Below are 17,130 nucleotides of genomic sequence, written 5' to 3'. Positions count from 1 at the left end.
AAGTGAACCTATAGACTAATTACTTCAATGAAAGCTAATTGGAGTCAGTAATTTGCACACAGGAGTCCAATTAATGAAATGAGTTTTAATGGTGTGATTTAGCGCTACGTTCATTGAGAAAAGACACTCAAACCTTTTAGGATTGCTATACATAAGAAGCATCAGCTGATTTGAATCACAAAAAAAAGGCTCTCTGAAGACACGCAAGCAAAAGTATCTGATCTGCATAAGGCTGGAAAGAGTTACAAAGCAATCCCAAAGTGTTTAGGCATTCATCATTCGACAGACAAATTGTCTATAAATGGAGACAAGTGGGCACCTAGCCAAGATGACTCCTAAGACTCAACACAGAATCATCAGTGAGGTAAAGAAGAACCCATGAGTATTAGCTAAAGGCTTGAAGACATCAGTGGAAGTGGCAAACATCTCTATTCATGAGTCTACCCTACGTAAGTCTTTGAACATGCAGAGTGTGCAAGGCACAACACCATGGAGGAAGCCGCTGCTCTCCAAAAGAAAATTGTAGCCTGATAAAAGCAAATTGTTTGAAAAGAATACTAAGCACTCTGTATGGCACAAAAAGGGCACAGCTTTCTGTGACGGGAGTCACTTTGGGTGGGGCCCACAGAACTCGCCTTACCTTAGATAGGTTGGGAAACATCCTTTTTCAGCTTCCCAGGCCCCTTTTATGTGTAAGGCACTCTATGTCTATTAGGGGCACAGGGTGACCGAGAAAATTATGGACAACTACTTAATGGACGCTGAGAGAGTGGTTTGGTTTAATTCTCTGAATAAGGACAATACATTTTCCCTTCTGGAGTGGATGGAAAGAGGTAATATTATAGGAGATGTAAAGGCAGAAGGTTTTTTTTATCTTATTGCATTCTATGCATTAAGATAAAAAGCCTTTTGTGTGTATCAGCGTCCCCTCAGCCCCATAATACTTACCCGAGCCCCATCACTATCCAGCGAGGTTACCTCCTGATTGGCTGAGACACAGCAATGGTGCCATTGACTCCCACGGCTGTCAATTAAAGTCAGTTAGCCAATCAAGAGAGAGAGGGGATGGGGCCGAATGTCAGCTCTGTGTCTGAATGGACACACAGAGCTGCAGCTCTGCTTGGGTGCCCCCATTACAATCTGCTTGCTGTGGGGCCACTCAACAGGAGGGAGGGGCCAGGAACAGCAAAGAGGGATCCAAAAAGAGATGGATCCAGACTGCTCTGTGCAAAACCAACTACATAGAGTTGTTGGGGTGGGGGGTGTTTCTCCAACATCTACATGCTCAGTTACTGATTGCATACTGTATTTATGCCTACGAAGCATATATACTTCGCATATACTGAGTCTCGACAAGTGTCTGGGTGGGCTATGGGATCTGGTATTGTTGTGTTATCAAGCAAGGGAAGCTTATATGGTGGCCATACTCCTTTTGAGTACCAGGGTTTGTCACACTTGAAAAACACCAAAACATCCTTGTTTAAACATTTTATTAAGTGAGAAAAAAATGCATCACTTATACAGTATATCATGCAACTGTGTACAACAATCGTTTCTGTGCAGGGAGCAATACTATATAATGGCACTTGGTTTGTGGTTGTATGGTACAATACAGAATAAGTCATAGCGTAACTGACAACATAAAGTAAATACTGTAACAAAAAACTTACATATTTTACAAATAAATGACATCAAGACTAATAAGAAAGGGGGTGGTATCTGTCCCTCCCCAGCCATAGCTCAGGGTTCTGATGGGACAAATAATAGACGTGCAGAACGGAAAAAAATGTTTTGGTTTGGATAGATTTTTTATGTTACTAATTTTGTTTAGTTTTGGTATTTGTTTTGTTTTATTTCGTTTTTGTTCAATTTTGTTTAATTTATTAATTTTCTAATAAATTCCAAATTTCCGGCTTCCCAACTGACAGCTGAAATGTAAACAAAACAATGCCTGCAATAGAAAATTCTGAAAAAAAGAAGTGTGTGGTCCCCCCAATCCATACCAGGCCATTTGGGTCTAGTATGGATTCTAAGGGGAACCCTATGCCAAAATGTTTTAAAAAAGGTCATGCACCCCCCCCCCCCCCCCCCAAATCCATGTCAAACCCTTATCTAAGCATGCAGCCTGGCAGGCCAGTAAAATGAGTTAATGAGCAAACAATGTTTCCTACGACCGATTACTGTGCCCACGAACATGAAAATAGCCATTTTACAATGTACAACAGTAAAGAAAAGCACATGGCACAGCATGCAAGAAAATAATAGTGATATGAACACACAAGTACTTACTTTTTTGAAGCACTTTCTTTATTCTTCTATACCGATCTGGCTCCCTCAGTTTAAGGTCTGACCAGCATTTCCTTAATTGGTCTTTGGAGTGTCATACCCCAAAATTCTGCCACAGAGTCTTCACAGCTTTTGTCATGATCTTGGCCTTGCGCAAATTCGGCTGGGTGTACGGTCCATACTTCCCATCATAATCGTTCCTCCGCAAGATGTCCACCATTTCTTCAAAGGCCATAATGGAGCCCTTAAATCTCCTTCTCTGGGATTGTATAGTTTCGGGTTCCGGGCTTTCCTCCTCCTTACTAGAATAATTTCCACACACCTGCTGTGTCTTCACCATGTTGCTCCTACTGCGCACTGAAGAGAGAAGGGGCAGAGAATATATGAGAAAATGGATGTCGGGGCAGGTGACGCGGGCGGTGTTTCACGCATGCGCAGTGTATATCAAGCTAACGCACATGTGTCGTAGCATGATCTGTGTGTGTGTGTGGAGGAAGGATGAACGGGGAGCGGGGAGTATGCTAAACGATTTCCCATGATGCTCAATTACACTGCAGAGTTCAAGAGCATCATGGGAAATGTAGTTCCAAAACATCTGGGGTGCCAAGGTTCGCCATCACTGGTTTAGGCTGACATTAGTGTTTTTGTCTAGTGTACTGTCTTACAGCAAAGATGAATCACTTTAACGCGCTGATGCACTTTGAATGACAATTGCGCGGCCATACAACACTGTACCCAAATGAAATTTTTATCATTTTTTTCCCACAAATAGAGCTTTCTTTTGGTGGTATTTAATTACAGCTGGGAGTTGCGCTGATGAGGCGGCACTGGTGGGCACTGATAGGCTGCACTGGTGGGCACTGATAGGCTGCACTGGTGGGCACTGATAGGCACAGTTAAGGCGGCACTAATAGGCACAGATAAGGTGGCACCGATAGGCACAGATAAGGCAGTACTGATGGGCACAGATAAGGCGGCACTGATGGGCAAAGATGGGCACAGATAAGATGGCACTGATGGGTGGCACGGATGGGTGGCACTAGGAAGCACTGATAGGTACCACTGATAGATGGGACTGATGGGCACTGATAGGTGGCTCTGATAGGTGGCACTGATGGGCACTGATAGATGACACTGATGGGCACGGATATGTGGCACTGGGGTGCAGCACTGTTGTTGAGGCAGATTGTGGGTACTGATAGGTGGCACTGTGTGTACTGATGGGTGGCACTGTGGGTACTGATGGGTGGCACTGTGGGCACTGATGGGTGGCACTATGGACACTGATGGGTGGCACTGATGGGGGGCACGTTTTTATTATCTAAGTGGCACTGGCAGGGGGCAGGTGGGCACTGATAAGCTGGCCGTGATCAGGACTGATGTCCCGATCACGGCCGCTGGAGATCGGCTTTAAATAGCCGATTACCAGCTCTGTTGTGTCACATGATCAGCTGTCATTGGCTGACAGCTGATCATGTGGTAAGGGGTCAGGATCGACCCCTTGCTTCGATCCGTGATCAGGCGAGTCTCATAGACTCGCTGATCACAGAGCGCGCCACGCTCACCCCTCGGGGCGCGCAGGCCGCTCGTGCATGGGACGACTTCAATAGACGTAGTCCCGGCAAAGCAGGTCCGCGCTGTAGCCGTCATTTGGCTATAGCGTGGATCCCTAGTGGTTAAAGACCCAGACTTCATGAGCAGTTTCATAGACAGATACAAGGAGATGAGGAATTTGTGGGAGGTGAAACACAGCTTATATTATAATAAACAAGCTAGGAGGTCATCGCTGGAGACACTTCGGGAATTTGTGAAGACTTGGGTCCCCGATGCAACCATCAAGTTTGTGGAAAATAAAATTGGGATCTTGAGGAAAATGTATAATAAAATCAAGAAATCCCTCAGATCAGGAACATCAGCAGCGCAAGTGTCCCCAGACTGTGGTACTTCAACAAACTGCAGTTTCTGGACCACCATATTGAAGCTAGGGAATCACTTTCTACCCTACCCTGCAGCCTTTCCTCCACCCTTCCCTCAACCCCAGCAGAGGCTGACGAGGAACAACCTGGGCCCTCCATCCTGAAAGAAGTGGATGCTCCCAGCTGGAGTGAGGTATATTATTTGTAGACATATTTATTGTCCTAATATTAATGATGTTAAAGAGAAAGTAAACCCTGATGAGTTTACTTCCTCTTTCATTCCCTGCAAAGGCAAAGCATAATTTGCCTGTCTTCGGGCAAATATCTCCTAAACCATATAGGTTTAGGAGATATTTCTTGGACCTACAGGTAATGCCACGTACACACGTAGCGGACGATCCGGCGGACTTAGTATGATGGACTTCCCGCCGGACTGTCCGCCGGACTTTCCGAACGAGCTACTTGCTCACACACGGAACTTTTTCAGCGGACTAATACGGCGTACTAAGTCCGCCGGACTAATACGGCGTACTAAGTCCGCCGGACTATCCACCGTACTTTTGAAATGAACGGACTCGCCCACACACGCGGAGGAAAGCCTCCAGGTAGCCGGGGCCAGCGACCTGGTATGGACTTAAAGGGGAATCCCTACGCCGAAAAATCAGCGTGGGGGTCCCCCCCTAGGTCCACATCAGACCCTTATCCAAGCACGCTACCCGGCCGTCCAGGAAAGGCGGTGGGGATGAGCGAGCGCCCCCCCTCCTGAGCCGTGCCAGGCCGCGTGCCCTCAACATGGGGGGGTGCCTTGGGCCGTTGGTTGTTGGGGTCTACGGGCGGGGGGCTTATCGGAATCTGGGAGCCTCCTTTAACCACTTTCAGACCGGACCATTTTGCTGGTCAATGACCAGAGGTCTTTTTACAATTTGGCACTGCGCTGCTTTAACTGGTAATTGCGCGGTCATGCAATGTTGTACCCAAACAAAATTTGCATCCTTTTTTTCCCACAAATAGAGCTTTCTTTTAAAGGTATTTGACTGACTCTGCGATTTTTATTTTTTGCGATATAAACGTAAAAAGACCGCAAATTTTGAAAAAAAAAGATATTTTCTACTTTTTGTTATTAGAAAAATCCAATAAACTCAATTTTAGTCATACATTTAGGCCAAAATGTATTCAGCCACATGTCTTTGGTAAAAAAAAAGTCAATAATTGTATATTTATTGGTTTGCGCAAAAGTTGTCACATCTACAAACTAAGGTACATTTTCTGGAATTTACGCAGCTTTTAGTTTATGACTGCCTATCTCATTTCTTGAGGTGCTAAAATGGCAGGGCAGTACAAAACCCCCCCAAATGACCACCTTTTGGAAAGTAGACACCCTAAGGAAATTGATAAGAGGCATGTTGAGCCCATTGAATATTTTATTTTTTTGCCTCAAGCGATTGAATAATGACAAAAAAAAATATTTTTTTTTTTACACAAAGTTGTCACTAAATGATATATTGCTCACACATGCCATGGTTATATGTGGAATTGTACCCCAAAATACATTCTGCTGCTTCTCCTGAGTACGGGGATACCACATGTGGTCGACTTTTTGGAAGCCTAGCTGCGTACGGGGCCCCGAAAACCAAGCACCGCCTTCAGGCTTTCTAAGGGCGTAAATTTTTGACTTCACTCCTCACTACCTATTACAGTTTTGAAGGCCATAAAATGCCAAGATGGCACAAAACACCCACAAATGACCCCATTTTAGAAAGTAGACACCCCAAGCTATTTGCTGAGAGGCATGTTAAGTCCATGGAATATTTTATATTTTGCCACAAGTTGCGGGAAAATTACAAACTTTTATTTATTTATTTATTTTTTTCACAAAGTTGTCACTAAATGATATATTGCTCACACATGCTATGGGCATATGTGAAATGACACCCCAAAATAAATTCTGCTGCTTCTCCTGAGTACGGGGATACCACATATGTGGGACTTTTTGGGAGCCTAGCCACGTACGGGGCCCGAAAACCAAGCACCGCCTTCAGGCTTTCTAAGGGCGTAAATTTCTGACTTCACTCCTCACTACCTATTACAGTTTTGAAGGCCATAAAATGCCAAGATGGCACAAAACCCCCACAAATGACCCCATTTTAGAAAGTAGACACCCCAAGCTATTTGCTGAGAGGCATGTTGAGTCCATGGAATATTTTATATTTTGCCACAAGTTGTGGGAATATTACAAACTTTTTTTTTTTTTTTCACAAAGTTGTCACTAAATGATATATTGCTCACACATGCCATGGGCATATGTGAAATGACACCCCAAAATAAATTCTGCTACTTCTCCTGAGTACGGGGATACCACATGTGTGGGATTTTTTGGGAGCCTAGCCGCGTACGGGGCCCCCGAAAACCAAGCACTGCCTTCAGGATTTCTAAGGGTGTAAATTTTTTATTTTACTCCTCACTACCTATCGCAGTTTTGAAGGCCATAAAATGCCAAGATGTCACAAACCCCCCCTCAAATGACCCCATTTTGGAAAGTAGACACCCCTAAATGTAGGGGTACACTAGTGAGACTCACAGGTAAAAAAGCACCTAGGCTGTCAGCGACTGTATCAAAACGCTACAAAAAAAACTGTTAGCGATCACAGGGATCAGGCCTGACTCTGCGAACGCTGCAGTTATGTGCGTTGTGTTTTCTAAGTGACAGTGATCGATCGATACTGCACTTGGGTGGGCTGGGCTGGGCTTGGCGGAGGGGCTAAACGCAGGTGCTAGCAGGTATCTGGGCTGATCCCGCTAACAATGCGTTTTGGGAAACCTAAACTTCTGGCGACGCTAATATAGATCTGATCAGATACTATATTACTAAGGGAGGTGTATGCTCTGCGCGTGGGTGTTAGCGGTACTGGCACTAACCTGGCGCTGCCTGGGGCGACGCAGACCTTATCTGACCCTCAAACTTATATCACCCGCCGGGTGATCAGGGGGTTAAACCTTTATTAGGTAATAAATGGCGGGTGCCCTGAAACTATAAAAAAATAACTAACCAACCAGCGTCACCTGTAACAGTTATATGGTCATCACTGGTGAAAGGGTTAACTAGGGGGCAATCAGGGGGCTTTATGCGGTAGTATATGGGGGTCCCTGGCACTATAAAAAGCTGCGGCGAACCTAAATACCTACCTGCCTAACTAGCGTCACCTGTGACACTAATACAGCGATCAGAAAAACGATCGCTTATTAGGCTGGGTTCACACTGGAGCGATGCGGGAACGCCACGAATCCGCAGCGGGTTCCCACGTCACACTGCCCTATGCGAACTGCTGGGAGTGTCAGTGAAATGTTAATGACACCCCCAGATCAGTTCGCATATCGCAGTGCGATCTGCAAACTCGGACAGGAATCGGATCGCATGGTGTGAACACCCATGCGATCCGATTCTGCTGCGGACCAAAAAAAGGGTCCCGTGCGAGTTTGCGGCGGGTGCGATGCGAATTCAGCCATACTATCTGTATGGCTGAACTTGAATCGCACAGAGATCGGATGTGATTTGCACTGCAGTGCGGTGCGAATCACATCCGTTCTCATAAACCGCTGCAATGTGAACCCAGCCTTAGTGACACTGGCGACGGGGGGTGATCACGGGGTTAAACCTTTATTGGGGGGGTTAGGGGGGTACCCTAGAGCTAAAGGGGGCTAACCCTAACTGCCCTAACAGTTATTACAGTCACAAATGACACCAATGCAAAAAAAAAAAATGCAATTGGTGATCGGGGGTGAGAGTGTGCCTGGCATGTTCTACTGTATTGTGTAGTGTTGGTGCAACTCACCGATCCTCTCTCCTCGGTGCCGGAACGAAAAATACCGACACGGAGGAGAGATTACATCACTTCCTCTGCCTGTGTTTACATTACAGGAGAGGAAGTGATGTCACGCTGCACTTCCATTCGTCAGGAGCGATCGCGAGGGGGTGGCCATGAACGAATGGCCGCCCCCCTCATCCCGGATCGCTCCTGAACGGATTCCGACTGCCGCTGGCACCGGGGGGGGGCCCGATCGGGCCCCCCATCCGCGGGAAGGCAGGGACGTACAGGTACGCCCATATTCCTGCCCGTGCCATTCTGTCGACGTACATCGTCGTGCGGCGGTCGGCAACTGGATAATAAGGGGGACCCCGGATACCGGCCCCCCACCCTATGTGAATGAGTATGGGGTACAATGTACCCCTACCCATTCACCCTTCCCCAAGGCACCCCCCATGTTGAGGGCACGCGGCCTGGCACGGCTCAGGAGGGGGGGGCGCTCGCTTGTCCCCACCCCCTTTCCTGGCCGGCCGGGTAGCGTGCTCGGATAAGGGTCTGATGTGGACCTAGGGGGGACCCCCATGCTGATTTTTCGGTGTAGGGGTTCCCCTTTAAGTCCATACCAGGTGACGGGGACAACGACGCCTCCTTCACTGGCCCCGCTACCTGGAGACACGCTCAAAATGAGCGCACTTTTCTACAGGCTGGAAAAGTCTGTTCATTTCAAAAGTACGGCGGACTGGCACACACACGGCCTGATTGTCCGCCAAAATGCGAGTCCAGAGGTAAGATTGGAGTGCAAAACTACTTTCTAAGTCCACCGTACTTTTGGGTAAAGAAAGTCCGCCGGAGGCTACACACGGACGGATTGTCCGGTGGACTTGAGTTTGCCAGACTTTTCCACCGGATTGATTGATCGAGTGTATGCGGCATAAGCCTTAATCTAGGCTTACCTATAGGTCAAAGTATGTTGTAAGGGTTTACAACCACTTTAACTAGATGTTATAATTGATAACTAATTAATCTTTTTAAACAAGGTGATTTACATATGAATAAACAGTAGTGGCCAAAGTGTTTGGGACAAGAATGAAAAATGCTGGGGTCAGATTGATAGTCTTTTCGATTTATTAACATTCAATTTGCAAGTCATGAGCTAAAAATTGTGTGTGATTTGATGAAGCAAAAACTGAACTGATGTCTCTTTATACACAGGATGAGCTCAGCCAGGAGGAGGGTCTGGAAATTGTCAGGCAGGAGGAGGCCGTGCCCAGTGACAGCCAGGAGGAGACTGTGCCCAGTGACAGCCAGGAGGTGGCTGTGCCCAGTGACAGCCAGGAGGTGGCTGTGCCCAGTGACAGCCAGGAGGTGGCTGTGCCCAGTGACAGCCAGGAGGTGGCTGGCCCCAGTAGGAGCCTCACCCAATTCCAGGTGCCTCCCCTCTGCCTTCAAACAAAAAGGCCCAGGAAGGAGACCATCACGGAAGAGGCAGCACTGGGCCTCATTAGGGAAGCGAGTGATGTACTCAGAGGCCCCCCAACGCTGAAGAGGCCTATGGCTGCTATATAGCCACAAGATTATTGAAATTGGAGGAGGGCCAATGCTTACTCTGTGAGCAAATAATTTTTGATGGCCTTCAGAAGGGGTTGAGGGGCCAGCTGACAGAGAACTGCCATATATCTGAGCTTCATAGTTTCATAGTTAGCAAGGTTGAATAAAGACACCAGTCCATCCAGTTCAACCTGAGTGAGTGTCTACAATTGTCCCTATCCCTGTACATTGCACACTCACATCGGTCCCTACCCTCAAGAAGCCCACAATCCAAGGTCCCCATTCCCCAAGCTTGCCCATCCTTCCCCTCCTCCTCCTCCTGCCACAAGTCCACCACCAGAGGCACAGCCTCCAAGGAAGGCTGTATGGAAGGGGGCAGTGAAGTGTGGAGGGAAGGCTGCAGCGAACAGATAAAAGTGATGGCCTGGCTTCAGTCTGGTCTGACAGAAGACGCAGGCTGGTGTAGTACCACAGCCTGGGGACATATTTGTCATCTGCTGCTGGTCCTGATCTTTGGGAGTCCTGGATCAGAGTGAGCTCAAAATTATACGGACTCCTCAAGATAACAATATTTTTTTCAACAGACTTGATGTGTGCCCTGGGGCCAAAAGGCTTTGCAAATTCCAAAAGTTTATCCAGCCTTGCCTTCCTCTTTATTTTGTTAACAAGAATAAATTGATATTTTATTTTGAGAAAATACTTGCCTATATGTGTTCTTCTAAAAATAGGACAGATTGTTTGTGAGTATGCAGGTACATTTCAAAAAGACAATGTCCAATTACCAAGGGACACAACCAGCCTCCTTGAGGTTACAAAATACAAGATAATAATGTGTTTGTGGTAACTTCACACACCATAAAAAAAAAATTAAATATGGAGATCACAAGAAAAGATTTTTATAAGAATCCAAAAAAAGGATATCTTGATGAAAAAATAAATAATATAAAAAATTATGCTAAAAAATAATTCTCAACATAATTCTGGAGATCTGGCTTTTAAATAATAAAAGATTATTCATGAGATCACAAAAAATAATAAAGAAAAACGTTTGTGAGAACTATGTGTGAATATCAGCAGCAAAACAAGTTCATTCTTCTAGCATTATAAAGCACAAACTAATGCGCTGCATTAAACGATCACAGAATTTGCAGCGTGAGGAATGTGCTATGTCCATTCTGAATGCTAGTTTTACCAGACCGACCGCTTCTGTCTCATACTTGCTTCTGAGCATGTGTCGTTTTTGGTATGTCGGAACAGCATACAGACGAGCGGGTTTCCCGATAGTAATTAGTTACATCGGGAAAATTTAAAACTTGTTCACTGTCTAAGTCCGTCAGAGTTTTCGACAGAAAATACTTTTTCTTAAGGACATTCCGCTCGTGTGTACTCTGCATTAGACTATAATTATTGCTCTCACTTCATGCATGTGCAGCGATATGTAACAAATCAATGTTTTTGTGCATAGGCATCCCCGACATTTACGTTTTGTACATGCATGTATGTGGGGGACTTGAGTTGTTCAGACTTAAAAAAAGGTCCTTGCACTACTTTTAGTAGGACTTGCATTGACTTCTGTTAACCACTTGAGATCCGCGCTATAGTAAAAAGACGTGTATAGCGCGGATCTCAATTTTCGGGACTACGTCTATTGACGTCGTCCCCTTTAAGAGTTCCCCGCGCGCTCCCGGGAGCGCGCATCGGGGAAAATCTGTGTTGGCCGTGTCCGCTGGACACAGCCAATCACAGATCGCTGTAAACGGCCAATCACAGCGGCCGTTTACAGCACGATCGCCTCCTCCAGTGGGTGATGATCTCAAATGTAAACAAATGAGATCATCACCCATTGCCGAACGTGTCTCCTCACACAGCGATAGCGTGTGAGGAGACCGAATGTGTTTGTGAGTGTAAAAGTGTCAGTAAACGGATAAAAACCCCACCTGTGCCCAGATCTACCCTGCCAGTGCCCTGCCAGTGCCCAGATCTACCCTGCCAGTGCCCTGCCAGTGCCCAGATCTACCCTGCCAGTGCCCACCTGTGCCCACCTGTGCACCGCCAGTGCTCCATCTGTGCACCGCCAGTGCCCGCCAGTGCCAGCCAGTGCCAATCGGTGCCCATCTGTACCAATCGGTGCCCCAGCAGTGCCCATCTGTGCCGCCTAAGCAGTGCCCATCTGTGCCGCCTCAGCAGTGCCCATCTGTGCCGCCTAAGCAGTGCCCATCTGTGCCGCCTAAGCAGTGCCCATCTGTGCCCATCTGCTGCCTTATCAGTGCACATCCGTGCAATAAATCAGTGCACATCTGTGCCGACCTATCAGTGCCCATCTGCCGACTCAGCAGTGCCCATCTGTGCCGACTCAGCAGTGCCCATCTCTGCCGCCTCAGCAGTGCCCATCTGCCGCCTCAGCAGTGCCCATCTGCCGCCTCAGCAGTGCCCATCTGCCACCTCAGCAGTGCACATCCGTGCAATAAATCAGTGCACATCTGTGCCGACCCATCAGTGCCCATCTGCCGCCTCAGCAGTGCCCATCTGTGCCGCCTCAGCAGTGCCCATCTGCCGCCTCAGCAGTGCCCATCTGCCGCCTCATCAGTGCACATCCGTGCAACAAATCTGCACATCTGTGCAATAAATCAGTGCACATCTGTGCCGACCCATCAGTGTCCATTTGTGCCACCTCAAAAGCGCCCATCTGTGCCACCTCAAAAACGCCCATCTGTGCCACCTCATCAGTGCCCATCAGTGCTACAATGGCTAAACGCGTCTTTTCCGCTGAGGAGGCGTACCAAATTATTTCCGCGGCCGACGAGAGCAACGGGGAGCTCTCCTCTTCCGATTCCTTTTCGGATTCGGATTCTGAAGCCGACGTAACTTATGAGCCAGTCCTCAGCAGTGAAACACTGACTGATGAATCCGAGGAGGAAGATATCCGGCCCATCAAGCGAAGGCGTTCTAGTGAGGCAGTGCCGTCCACCAGCACCGCAGTGCCGTCCACCAGCACCGCAATGCCGTCCACCAGCACCGCAGTGCCCCAGCAAGAAAGGCCAAGTACCAGTGGGGTGTCATCTCAGCCCCAAAGGGTTAGGAGCCATGCTGGCCTTCCCTATGCCCTTCAGAACCCCTTGTGGCTTCCTCCTAATTCAGGAGAGGCCAATGTTCCCCCTTTCACCGCCCAGCCAGGAGTCCAGGTGGACACGGAGAATTTTAGCCCCATCGATTTTTTTAATTTAATTTTTACGGAGGACATGTTGGCGTCAATTGTGGCCCAGTGCAACCTGTATGCACAACAATGTATTTTTCAAAATCCGACCTCCTATTATGCCCGTCCCTACGAATGGAGAGACCTAACGGTGGAGGAGTTCAAGCTTTTTTTAGGCCTCACATTTAATATGGGACTCAACAAAAAAAACCAATTACGTACCTACTGGTCAACCCACCCCCTCCACCACTCACCGCTCTTCTCCGCGGTAATGCCCAGAAGCAGGTATCAGATGATCCTGAGGTTCTTACATTTCAGTGACAATTCCCAATGCCTTCCACGAAATGATCCAAATTTTGACCGCCTTTACAAAATTCGACCAATACTAAATTATTTTTCTGAAATATTCCCCAAATTGTTTACCCCGGACCAACACATATGTGTGGATGAGTCCCTTATTAAATTTAGTGGCAGGCTTAGGATGAAGCAATTTATGCCCAGCAAAAGGGCCCGCTATGGGGTGAAGGTCTACAAATTATGTGACCGAGCCACAGGGTACACATATTCCTTCAAGGTGTACGAAGGGAAGGACACCCAGCTACAGCCCCCTAATTGTCCGGATTATTTGGGATCCAGCGGAAAAATTGTTTGGGACCTCATATACCCCCTACTGGATAAAGGCTACCACCTCTATGTAGACAACTTCTACACATCTCTGCCCCTGTTCCACAACCTTCACCGGAAGAAGACGCCAGCATGTGGCACTGTAAAAAAGAACCGGAAGGGCTTTCCTCAAAGTCTGGTGAACAAGAAGCTGCGGAAAGGAGAAACCGCAAGTCTAAGAAACAAGGAGGTTTTGGCAGTGAAGTGGAGGGACAGAAGAGATGTGTACATGTTATCTTCTATCCACAACGATACCTTCGTAGAAATCCCCAGAAGGAATGGCCCCGTAAAGAAACCCAAATGTATTTCAGAGTATAATTTGTTCATGGGAGGAGTCGACTTCAACGACCAAATGATGGAACCATATCTGGTCTCAAGACGGACATATCATTGGTACAAAAAAGTAGTAATTTATTTTTTTCAATTGGCCATTTACAATTCATATGTAATTTACAGCAACGCCACCCAAAACCCCAAACGTTTCTTTGGCTACCAGGAGGAAGTTTTCACAGCCCTTATTTTCCCAAACGGCCCACCAGAAAATATCCGATCAGACGTTGTAAGTCGACTCTCCGAGCGCCACTTTCCGGATAAAATTCCCCCCACACCAGCAGGCAAAAGACGCCAAAAAAGATGTAAGGTGTGTACCAAAGCAGGAGTCAGAAAAGACACATCTTATTATTGTGCACAATGTCCTTCCCAACCAGGCCTCTGTATAGGCGACTGTTTTCGGCGTTACCATACTTCAATAAATTTTTAGTGAAGTATGGTAAACATAATCCTCAGTTCCTGCCTTCATACACCTTCACACCCCTTATGCCACTGCCTGCTCTGTAACGGACCCTGGCTTGTTATTTGACCACTCTTATGCCTGCCGATTCTGTACATACCGCTGCCTGATCTGGAACTGACCCTGGACTGTTATTCGACCACGCTTCTGCCTAACGATTCTGTACATACCTCTGCCTCATCTGGAACTGACACTGGACTGTTATTCGACCATGCTTCTGTCTAACGATTCTGTATATATCTCTGCCTGATCTGGAACTGACCTTGGACTGTTTGACCACGATATTTGCCTGCCTCTTGGACTGATCTTGTATTCTGCAACTGGACTAGTGGGATTCAACACGGGGTCTCACATATGTGAGGGGCTCCAGTATAGTTTTTCTGGAAGAAGAAAACAATTTTCTTTGTTTTCTTATTCCTAGATTAGGGTCTGGAGACTCGGAGGCTTCAAAGAGATTTGGGAGGGAGAAGCCTCTACCCCTATCCCCATTCTGTCCTGAACGAGGCTCTACTTTTGTCTGCTGCCTGTAGGACTTACTGCCATCATGCCGCACTGACCACACCACAAGGACCTGCCTACTACCAGGACCAATATTTTTGGCACTGCTGACATCTCTGCACTAACCCTGGACTGTAATATGGACAGTATCCCTGCCTGCTGCCTGAAAAACTGTGTTCGCTGTTGCTGACCAAGTCCCTGCCTGCTGCCTGGACCAGTGATATCCTCCTGTGGACAACTGCGCTTCTAAAACCACAGGTAATCTTTTCTTTACCCTTTGCTCAGCATAATGTATTTGGGGGTGTAATTCTTGGTATGTGCAGGCTATGTGTCCCTGGAACGCCGACGGTGTTTCTTGCATGTTGCGCCTCTGTATTTGGTCAGGCTGTGTAAAAGTCTCACACATGTGGTATCGTTATACTCAGGAGGAGTAGTAGAACGTATTTTGGGGTGTTATTTTTGCTATGTAAATGCTATGCGTTGGAAATATCTTATAAACGGACAACTTTGTGTAAAAAAAAATGCGTTTTCATTTTTTTCCACATTTTCCGAAAACTTCTGGAAAAAAATGAACCATTGAAAAGACTCATTATGCCTCATAGATTATACGTTGGGGTGTTAGCTTTCCAAAATGGGGTCATTTTCTGGACGTTTCCATTGCCCTGGTGTTCCAGGGCCTTCAAAACTGTAATAGGTGGTTGAGAAATGAAATGTGTAATTTATGCTCCTAGAATGCCTGAAGGTGCTACTTCAAAATTAGGCCTCTGTATGTGGTCAGGCTGTGTAAAAGTCTCACACATTTGGTATCGTTATACTCAGGAGGAGTAGTAGAACGTATTTTGGGGTGTTATTTTTGCTATGTAAATGCTATGCGTTGGAAATATCTTATAAACGGACAACTTTGTGTAAAAAAAAATGCGTTTTCATTTTTTTCCACATTTTCCGAAAACTTCTGGAAAAAAATGAACCATTGAAAAGACTCATTATGCCTCATAGATTATACGTTGGGGTGTTAGCTTTCCAAAATGGGGTCATTTTCTGGACGTTTCCATTGCCCTGGTGTTCCAGGGCCTTCAAAACTGTAATAGGTGATTGAGAAATGAAATGTGTAATTTATGCTCTTAGAATGCCTGAAGGTGCTACTTCAAAATTAGGCCTCTGTATGTGGTCAGGCTGTGTAAAAGTCTCACACATTTGGTATCGTTATACTCAGGAGGAGTAGTAGAACGTATTTTGGGGTGTTATTTTTGCTATGTAAATGCTATGCGTTGGAAATATCTTATAAACGGACAACTTTGTGTAAAAAAAAATGCGTTTTCATTTTTTTCCACATTTTCCGAAAACTTTTGGAAAAAAATGAACCATTGAAAAGACTCATTATGCCTCATAGATTATACGTTGGGGTGTTAGCTTTCCAAAATGGGGTCATTTTCTGGACGTTTCCATTGCTCTGGTGTTCCAGGGCCTTCAAAACTGTAATAGGTGATTGAGAAATGAAATGTGTAATTTATGCTCTTAGAATGCCTGAAGGTGCTACTTCAAAATTAGGCCTCTGTATGTGGTCAGGCTGTGTAAAAGTCTCACACATTTGGTATCGTTATACTCAGGAGGAGTAGTAGAACGTATTTTGGGGTGTTATTTTTGCTATGTAAATGCTATGCGTTGGAAATATCTTATAAACGGACAACTTTGTGTAAAAAAAAATGCGTTTTCATTTTTTTCCACATTTTCCGAAAACTTCGGGAAAAAAATGAACCATTGAAAAGACTCATTATGCCTCATAGATTATACGTTGGGGTGTTAGCTTTCCAAAATGGGGTCATTTTCTGGACGTTTCCATTGCCCTGGTGTTCCAGGGCCTTCAAAACTGTAATAGGTGGTTGAGAAATGAAATGTGTAATTTATGCTCCTAGAATGCCTGAAGGTGCTACTTCAAAATTAGGCCTCTGTATGTGGTCAGGCTGTGTAAAAGTCTCACACATGTGGTATCGTTATACTCAGGAGGAGTAGAAGAATGTATTTTGGGGTGTTATTTGTGGTATGCACATTCCGTGTGGGAGAAATAAGCTATTACAATGAAAATTTTGTGAAAAAAAAAAAAAAATCGTAATTTTGCAAAGAATTATGGGAAAAAATGACAACTTAAAATAACTAACCATGCCTCTTACTAAATACATTGGAATGTCTACTTTCCAAAAAGGGGTCATTTGGGGGGCATTTGTACTTTCCTGGCTTGTTAGGGTCTCAAGAATGGAGATAGGCCTTAGTACATCAGATGTGATCTTTTTTTGCAAATCTTTATGATTTGCACCATAGCTTGTAGACTCTATAAATTTCACACAGATCATATAATATGCAAAAATTTGGGTTATTTTTACCAAAGATGTGTAGTAGTATAAATTGTGGCCAAAATTTATGAAGAAAAATTGCTAA

General features: G+C 45.9%; 1 protein-coding gene across 4 annotated transcripts in view; it reads left to right on the top strand.

Moving 5' to 3' along the window:
- Positions 1-17,130, top strand: part of PLEKHA6 (pleckstrin homology domain containing A6) — a 1,584,742-nt gene that overhangs the window by 164,036 nt on the left and 1,403,576 nt on the right. The window lies entirely within an intron of this gene.

The sequence above is a fragment of the Lithobates pipiens genome, unplaced genomic scaffold (genome assembly GCF_037356315.1).
Source record: "Lithobates pipiens isolate NorthernLeopardFrog02 unplaced genomic scaffold, aLitPip1_a1.2 Scaffold_16, whole genome shotgun sequence".
In the NCBI taxonomy this organism is placed as follows: domain Eukaryota; kingdom Metazoa; phylum Chordata; class Amphibia; order Anura; family Ranidae; genus Lithobates; species Lithobates pipiens.
This window is presented reverse-complemented; position numbering and strand designations above follow the sequence as displayed.